This window comes from Malus domestica, chromosome 01 (assembly GCF_042453785.1).
Source record: "Malus domestica chromosome 01, GDT2T_hap1".
In the NCBI taxonomy this organism is placed as follows: domain Eukaryota; kingdom Viridiplantae; phylum Streptophyta; class Magnoliopsida; order Rosales; family Rosaceae; genus Malus; species Malus domestica.
In genome coordinates this window covers 2,184,054-2,194,172 of record NC_091661.1, presented here as the reverse complement: position 1 = coordinate 2,194,172, position 10,119 = coordinate 2,184,054, and positions in this window count along the sequence as shown.

Here is a 10,119-nt window from a genome sequence, read left to right as displayed (position 1 = left end):
AAAAAAAAAACCCTAATTCAACACATATGGCTGGCCACATTAGGCATTTGGGCTTTTGGGCCTTTGTGAATCTTTATTCATTAAATTGTCATACAACTTAAGTCAATGGGCTTGACGTTCGAAGCCCATTGGGCCTTAAGGTCCAAAACTATCCCGAGGTCTTTAACAAACTTATTCGTTTGATTCATTAACATATTAATTAATCCTTGCCATAAATAATTAAACCTTTTAATTATTCTTACTCATCTCCATTGTTTCTTCAATCTCCACCTTACACGGTGTACGATCCATTAGGTTCCTTTTAGCGAGGCAGTTGGCGATTAAAACTCTTTCAAATCGATTGTGAATTGAAACTTACTTTCAATTTTCCCTTTAGTGATTATACACGTTTAGGGCTTCCACAAACCATGTGATTTGGAACACCTTCCTAAATCTCATTCATACTTTGGCCAAAGATTCTTAATCATATCATAGAGTATTCTCCCTCAAACGGTTTGAAGGTTAGAGCTCCCTTGTTGCGCATTCACTTGCCTCCATGGCTAAGTAGCTTAACCCCAACGATGCCATGGACACCCGCGAATGGGGTGACTTTGACATAATCAAAGATCAAGGACCTAACCACAAGACAAATGTTATGCCTCAGGTCAAAGGACTAATTTGCATTATCCCAACAATGAGTTCTCATGTGACATGAATATGAGAACTCTTCGTTGATCGTGTTCAGTGAACTCATTCTCTATTGAGCACCTACGTACTTGTCTTGATGTCACACACACCAATGACTCGAGACTAGTCACTCTCCCTGAGAGAAGACATAGCACGTACTGATCTTAACGGACTGTCAATGCCCAATAGGCAATCCTATGATCAGGAACGTTTAGGATGTGTCTACGAAAGAATGGTCTCATGAATCTAACTTCTTTAGATTACATTCTTCCAATCACATATTCCTTGGACTTATCGTTTAAGCATATAACATTTATATGAGACGGCTTAAAACAATAATCTATGCCCTTGATATTAAACTAGATTAGTTTAACATGTGAAATGTCCGTAAGGTATCATTATATGATTGGTTTTAGGGCACATTTCCAACAAGGTAGTGGGCGATTAGAACACTTTCAAATCGATTGTGAATTGAAACTTACTTTCAATTCTCCCTTTAGTGTTTATACACGTTTAGGGCTTCCACAAACCATGAGTGACACCTAGCAGTATGTCATGGTTACCCAAGCTAATCAGAAGAGGTGGAGAACCTATTCAGTTTAGGATTACAATGCAATACGGTCTTTCTCTAATACAATACTCTTGACCACATTGTTTGGTTTGATAGTTTATTCATGTCGACTATCCAATGTGATTCGTTTACTTATATGATTACCTTGAATGTGATTTGGAATGACTTCCTAAATCTCATTCATACTCTGGCCAGAGATTCTTAATCATATCATAGAGTATTCTCCCTCAAACGGTTTGAAGGTTAGAGATCCCTTGTTGTGCATTCACTTGCCTCCATGGCTAAGTGGCTTAACCCCGACGATGCTGTGGACACCCGTGGATGGGGTGACTTTGACATAATAAAAAATCAAGGACCTAACCACAAGACAACTATGATGCCTCAAGTCAAAGGACTACTTTGCATTATCCCAACTATGAGTTCTCATGTGACATGAGTATGAGAACTCCTTGTTGATCGTGTTAAGTGGACTCGTTCGCTATTGAGCACCTACATGCTTGTCTTGGTGTCACTTACACCAATGACTCGAGACTAGTCACTCTCCCTAAGAAAAGACATAGCATGTACTGATCTTAACGGACTGTCAATGCCCAATTGGCAATCCTATGATCAGGAACGTTTAGGATATGTATACGAAAGAGAATGGTCTCATGAATCTAACTTGTTTAAATTACATTCTCCTAATTACATATTCCTTGGGCTTATCGTTTAAGCATATAACATTTATATGAGACGGCTTAAAACAATAATTTTTTCCCTTGATATTAAACTAGATTAGTTTAACATGTGAAATGTCCGTAAAGTATCATCATATGATTGGTTTTAGGGCACATTTCCAACACATGTTTACAGAGATGAAATTGGAAATACACAACATGAGTGTAAATAAATCGAAGAGAGAAAACCCTTGAAACAATTCTGATGTTGAACTTCTCCAACAACAACCTGTTGGGATGAGTCTTTGGTGATGGTGGTAGTGGTTTCGGTTGCCTCCTAGGTTGCCTCCTAGCAAGCTCTTCATTTAATGTCTAAGCAAGACATGACAACATGGTTAAGTTGTAAACTCGAGAGAATCCACAACTAGATAAACCTGCTCATGTGTGACAGTCTCCAAATAAGGCTTCAACCACTGCCCATTGACCTTAAAACGGGTGTCATTCTTGATATTTTCTACCTCCATAACTTCATGGGGAAATACTTGAATCACTTTGAAATGTCCAACCCATCTAGACTTCAATTCACCTAGAAAAAGTTGCAAACATGAGTCATACACAAGTACTTTCATACCTGGCTGAAACTTTTTCCTGAGAATTGCTTTGTCAAGGTACAGCTTGGTTCATTCTTTGTAGATCCTAGCATTCTCAAATGATTCATTTTTTAGCTCTTCCAACTCATTAAGTTAGAGCTTCCTAGTCGTACCAGCTTTTTTTGAGATCAAAGTTGAACTTTTTAATGGCCCAATATGCATAGTGCTTGAGCTCCATTGGTAAATGACATGCTTTCCCAAAGGCAAGTCGATACGGGCTCATTCCAATTGTTGTTCGATAAGCCCAAAGTGCATCATGCAACCTTAGTAACCAATCCTTTCTTGTAAGGCTGACAATTTTCATCAAGATGTTCTTTATTTCCTTATTGTTGATTTCCTCTTGGCCAGAGGTTTGAGGATGATATGGAGTTGCCACTTTATGTGTGGTGTTGTACTTCTTCATCAATGCCTCGAAATGTTTGTTGCAAAAGTGACTGCCACCATCGCTAATGATAGCTCTTGGAGTTCCAAACCTAGTGAAAATCAAACCCTTGAGAAAATTCAAAACAACCTTGCGGTCGTTACTTCGTGTAGCTACTGCTTTAACCTATTTGGATACATAATCTACTGCCACAGTATGTATACATATTGAAAAGAAGATGAAAAGTTAATTCCCCACACGTTTAACAACTCCACCACCCAAATTTTGTTCAATAGCATTTCATTCTTGTGGCTGATGTTCCCCATTTTTTGGCAACCATCACACTTAAAGGAAAAACTAAAAGCATCTTTAAACAATGTAAGCCAAAATAAACCAGATTGTAAAACCTTTACAGCTGTCTTTTTGGCACCGAAATGACCTCCACAAGCCAACTCATGATTGAATCGTAGTATGCTTTGCTGCTCACTCTCTAGGACACATCTTTGGATGATTTGGTTAGGGCAATACTTAAACAAATATGGCTTGTCCCAAACATAGTGTTTCACCATTGAAAGGAACTTTTTTTCTCTCCGAAAAAGTCAAATCATCTCTACTTACACCACAAGCAAGATAATTAACAAAATCAGCATACCATAGCTCTTTTTCATGAATGACATAGCTGTTCATCTAGGAATGATTCATTGAGAGGCAAAATTTGTCCGTCTCCATGGTTTTCATCAACAAGGTGTGACAAATGATCAGCAACAACATTTTCACTCCTTTTCTTGTCTTGATTTTCCAGTCAAACTCTTGTGGCAAGAGTATCCATGTAATCAAGCGTTGTTTAGCATCCTTCTTGGTCAACAAGTACCTAAGAGCCGCATGATCAGAGTAAACAATCACTTTAAAGCCAACAAGTTATGAACGAAATTTCTCTAAATAAAAAACAATAGCAAGCAACTCCTTCTTGGTTGTAAAGTAATTGAGTTGAGCATCATTGAATGTCCAGGTTGCGTAGTAAATCACATGTGGGAGCTTATTCACTTTTTGACCTAAAACAACACCAATAACGTAGTCAAAGGCATCACACATTAATTTAAAAGGTAAAGACCAATCTGGTGCCATAATAATAGCGGCAGAGGTTAGTACATGTTTCAAGATGTTAAACACATTCACACAATCTTTATCAAAGTTAAATACAACATCTTTAGCCAAAAGATTGCATAATGGATGAGTGATATTGGAAAAATCTTTAATGAAACGACGATAAAAGCTAACATGTCCTAGAAAGCTTCTGGCTCCCTTTACTGAAGTGTGAGCTGCCATATTTGAGATGTCAATTTTTGCTTTGTCAATTTCAATACCCTTGCTAGATATTACATGACCCAATACAACACCTTGTTTCACCATGAATTGACACTTATCGCAATTGAGAATCAAATTTGTTCCTGACATCTTTGAAGCATTAGAGAAAGATGGTTAAGGCAATCATCAAAGAAGAACTAAAAACTGAAAAGTCATCCATGAATACCTCAATAAATCTCTTAATCATATCTGAAAAGATTGCCAGCATACATCTTTGAAATGTTTTTGGGGGCTTGCAAAGGCCAAAAGACATCCTCCTATATGCAAAAGTGCCAAAGGGGCAATGTAGTCATTTCTTAATCTTCTGGAGCTATTGAAATTTGATTATAACTTGAATATCCATCAAGAAAACAATAATGTGAGTGACCATATTTTAGATGTGGTGGGGTAGTTTAAGCTCAAGTTTTGGAGGCTTAACAATGGAAGGGATTAGATGTTTGGCAGATGGTTTTAATGGCTCTATAAGAGGTGAAATAGTGGAAGGAGGCTGAGCATCATCAAACATGACGTTCTAGTAAGCCGCCTTCTTTTATTCCTTGGTGGGAGTAATTGGTTGGACAGGAAGCTACATCCGACAAAATTGGTGTTGCATAAGTTAGTAGAATCAATTGTTAATAAAAATTCAGTAAATTTATTAAAATTGGAACAAACATGTACCGATTGTTGAGCAAAAAGACCCATCTTTAGCTTCTCATGGGTTGGATTTAAGTTGGTGTCCCAACAGCTGCACTCTTCGAATAGGAATCCATTTTCTGAAAGATCGTGGCTTCCGTGCTTTGGTGGGTCTCTGAGATCCTTTCAATGACCCATGTCGTGTTGAAGGGATATTTATATGATCCGATTGATTGTGTAAAGTCAGCGGTGATAGGAACATATTTATGCGACTTAGTTAGCTTGTTCTTGTGCATTTGTGTTGTTATTTCTTAGTTAATTATGTATTTTAAGCTATTTTCGTGTGTTTGTAGGTCATAATAACAAAGTTGGCAAGAAAGTGCATTTTGGAGCATTTTTGAGCATTTTTGAGCCAAGATTGGATAGTGCAAGCATGGAGACATGAGGATGGACGTTTTTGAAGATTTGAAGGCTAGAAATCAACATGTGTGTGTGCAAGTGTGTTGACCTACAACTCCAAACATCCACCCACTACACCCATTACATCCACTTATTACCACAACACTCACCCACTACACCCATTACATCCACTTATTACCAAACACTCATCCACTACACCCATTACATCCACTCATTACCACAACACTCACCCACTACACCCATTACATCCACTCATTACAACTCCATACACTCCTCTCCCTAGCCTATAAATACATCCACCCTTCACCATAATTTGGGGGCCATCATCCAAAGACACCACATCATCTACATAACTCTCCACCCTTCACCATAACTCACCTATATCCATCCACCACCACAAGAGACCATCCATTCACCACTCACACCTTGGTGCCGCATATTTGCAAGGAAGGAGGATTGCTTGGAGTTGTGCTAGTCATTCAATTTGGATTGCTAGAGCATTCTAGGTGTATTCTACTTTGGTTTTCAATGTTTAATTTCAATTGTTTCTGTTTAATTGCAAGTATGAGGAACTAAACCTCTTTTGGGTAGAGGAGAATTAGAAACCATGAATATATTTGTAATATGAATTGATTTCTTCCAATTGTGATTTGATAAGTTGTGATTGCAATTCAATTATCTATTTTATTCATAACGGATTTGTGTATGTTTATTAAGGATGCATACTTAGTTTTCATGCATGAATTTGATGCTAGGATATAAATAAGTTTCACCTAATCGTTACAAGTTTATATTCATGAGTATTGAAGGTTGCTTGTCACAATCGCGTTAATTGAATTCTTGGCAAACGTATCATGCATTCATAGTTACAATTGCCTCGTCAACGCTTATGATTTTCATGGAACGTAATGATCTTTAATTGTATCTCTATTGTGCATTCATATATGGGACTTTTAGAGAATGATTTGGGTTGTCGCATGCATTCATCCAATTCAATGAGTAAAGGAAAATATGAGGGTTAATTTGTGCAGCACGGTTAATCTGGGGTGTTGAGCATCATAGTTTATTGAAAAGCAATTGGAGATTGATTTGTATGCAAGTGTGTCATGTGTGGAGAAAGACCTTCTAGCTAGCCCATCATCCATCCAAAACAACCAATTTCGCGCAAATCTGTTTAGTTCTAGTTTCTGTTTTGTTTTACTTTATTTTCGTCCAAAACCCAATCCCCCTTTACTTTAGTGTGTCTAATTAGTTAGAATCTGTTTTAGTTTGTGTTTTTAAGTGTTTTGAGTCTATAGAGTCTAGTTAAGTATTTTTAAGTTTCTTTTTGTAAGTCAGTTTAGTTTAGATTAGCAATCCCTCCTAATCCCCGGTCCAGAACGATCCCTACTTATACATATACTACAATTGTCAAAAGAGGGTTTAATTTGAGTGCTTAACTTTCATCGCATCAAGCAGTAGCAATGAAACCAGGGAAAGTATATAGGAAAGATAGTTCTTTTCTATTATATTAGCATTTTCATTAGTATTAGATTAGTATTAGTTAGTGATCTCGGCTTAGTGAGTCCTTTCTTCCATGATGAGGAGAAAAGGGGGATCAATAGGAAGATGATTGTAACATGAGAGAAGTAAGAGGGTCAACCTCTTTCAAATATACAACATGGATTCTAGCAATGCAATGTAGTTGGACTCTCAAGTCAATCCGAATGAATTATCTTTTCCACGAAGGTAAATCTTTGCCTACTAGGCAAGAGAATAGCAAGTTACAAATTTTGTCTTAGTAGGACATGTATTTCTATTACTATGAAATTCATAAGTGATCGGGAGGCCTATTTCAGTGTCACAAACTTTTTTGTTTTCACGCCAGGAGACTCTTAACTATATTTAGGTTATGAAAGAAAATGAAAATTAAAAATATATATATATCTTGTTTTTTATTTGACAAAAAAAAAAAAAAAAAAAAAACTTTTGGATTGCTAAATAACAGACGAAATAAATATATAAAGCAACGGAGCCATCATAGTATTTTTGAACTACTACAAAAAAAAGGTGGCTATGGGATCATTTACCAACCCGAGTCTGATAGACCCTATATTTAATCTATTTGATATTTAAGTAAGGTAAAAACGAATTCCATTATAGAGCCGTATACAATGCGTAAAAGATACCTGTACAGTTGTTCAATTATATATTTTATTATTCTTCATCTCTTCACCTTATCATCATGCGAGATAGAATAAACATTTATTATGTTATATCATCAGGGTAATGATCCATCAACCTGCTAGTTCTTTTTATGAGGCATAGATGGGAGAATTTATCTTGGAAGCGGAAGAACTTTTGAAGCTATGCGAAACTATCACAAGAGTTTATGTACAAAGGACAAGCAAACCCTTATGGGTTGTATCTGAAGATATGGAAATAGATGTTTTTATGTCAGCAACAAAAGCCCAAGCTCATGGAATTGTTGATCTTGTAGTGACTGAATAAAAAAGAAAATCCGGGGCAATAACTTAGGGTTCTTTGTCTGCAGCCTCACATAGTTTTTGGTCCTCAAGTACGACAAAGTTTCAAACAACCAGATCTAGAAAATTTAAAGTGATAATGTAAATAATTTGCAGCGAAAATGATTGCAAAAGTACGTTAAACTTATAACAACAAAATAAAAGGGAAATTACCTGAAAAGCACACGGAAACTCCCTTAAGTTATAGGAGTCATGGATTGGAGCCCCCAGATTGTCTACATATTTTTCTTTTACAACCTTGTGGTGAGTCAAAGTGGTCGCAGTTATGCTTGGCATCGACAAATGGAATGATGCAGATCCCCATAATGGTAGTAAATGGATGAGACATTCTCCTTGCCCAAAACAACAAAGTGGCCGAACTACAATAGGCCTAGCTTGTAGAGTTCGTCTTGGTTTTGGCACAAGTTGAATTGATCCTCCAATTGTTTCAGGGTTTTCTTCTTCCCCTTGAAATAGATGTCTTTAATACGACATTCATCTTCCTTCTCTTTGGGGGGGGGGGGATTCTCCTAAACTGAGTCTGCTCACCAAACAAAAGTTGCGACATGTTCCCAAAAAAAGGAACAAGATGAAATCATCACTCACTCTATCCTTAATAGCCTAAGAATAATGTAGTGGTTGAGCTGCCCAAACCAATCAATGCGGTCCAAATCAACCAAATGACTGAAACAAGATTGATTGAATTTCTTTAGGAGATCTTTTGAAAATCGGCTTCTAATATTACCCTAACATCCCGAGGTGTAGATAGATAGGAGATGGTAGCAGCAAACACCTCATCCAGCAGGCACACAAGTTCCAACGGAGACGAAGATTTGACTTTCAACCTGCAAGATTTTCAACATAAGCAAATCAAATTAATAAGATAAACATGCACACTGGATATGCACAATGTATGCATATTGTCTGCCCAATTGAACCGGTTCATCAACCAAATACAACCAAGTATGCCCACATCTGCACATGCATAGAAGATGCACATAATATCTACCGATTCATGAACAAAATTCAATCAATTATTTCCAACAATATCAAAGGGATATGCACATAATATACATTCAATATGCGCAAATTCAACCAATTCATGAGCCAAATTCAAGCGTGCCCAATATATAGACATGCACGAATTGACGAACAAATTGATGAACAAATTTTGTTGATGCACAAAACCGCAGGGGTCTTGGAACAACGTAAATCCGACCGTGAATCTGCAAGAAAGTAAAGAACACAAGATGTATTGTGGTTCACCCCAATGTTTGGGCTACGTCCATACTGATATTGTATTTCTCTGTTTGTGAGAAGATTGTGAGGGAGAGAGAGCTTGAATATGAGAGTGAGGCTTTGCTCTGAATCTCAGAGCTTAAGAATTGGCCTCCCCTAATGAGGAGAGTGAAAAGTCCTTTTATAGAATAAGGGCTCCTCACTTATTACATATTTGCCCCTCTATTTATTACATAATTACATTTGAGTCCCTCCGAGTATTTATACGAGGTCTAAATACGGAGGCCCTAAGTTTGGTACAAACAGTAGTCTCCCAAGTCTTCAGTCAAGAGAGTCTTTTGGCTGGAGACTTGAAATTCAGTCCATGTATGGACCGAAGTAACTAGATGTCATCTAGAATTGAATACTCGATATGAGGCAGTGCTCAATGTGAAATAATGCTCAACTAGAAGTAGCATATGTTGTGAGGCTGCTTGGCTTGTGGCTTATGTTGTCTTGGTTGGCTCGGCTTGTGGCGTTTAAAGATGAGGGAGTCCCTTTTATAGAATAAGGGCTCGCTCCTCAATACATAAATGGTGGGCTAGAGTTGATGTTTGCGGCAAGACGGTTGCTCAACAGCGGCGATGCTCTCTGATGATGGTAAGGGAGCCCCTTTTATAGAATAAGGGCTCGCTCCTCAATACATAAGTAATGGGCTAGAGTGATGCTCAACTAGATGGTGAGGGAGTCCCTTTTATAGAATAAGGGCTCGCTCCTCAATACATAAGTGATGGGTTAGGAGTGATGCTCACGGTGAGGTGGTTGCTCAGCTGGCGGCGATACTCTCTAATGATGATGAGGGAGTCCCTTTTATAAAATAAGGGCTCGCTCCTCAGTACATGAAGAATAGGTGCTCTCTAATGAAAGTAAGAGAGTCCCTTTTATAGAATAAGGGCTCGCTCCTCAATACATAAATAAAGGGCTAAGTCCCCCAAGTATTTTTCATAAGGCCCAGTTGAGGCCCAATATATGGTACATAGTGTAGTCCCCCAAGTCTTCGGTTAATAGAGTATGTTGGCTGGAGACTTCAAATTGA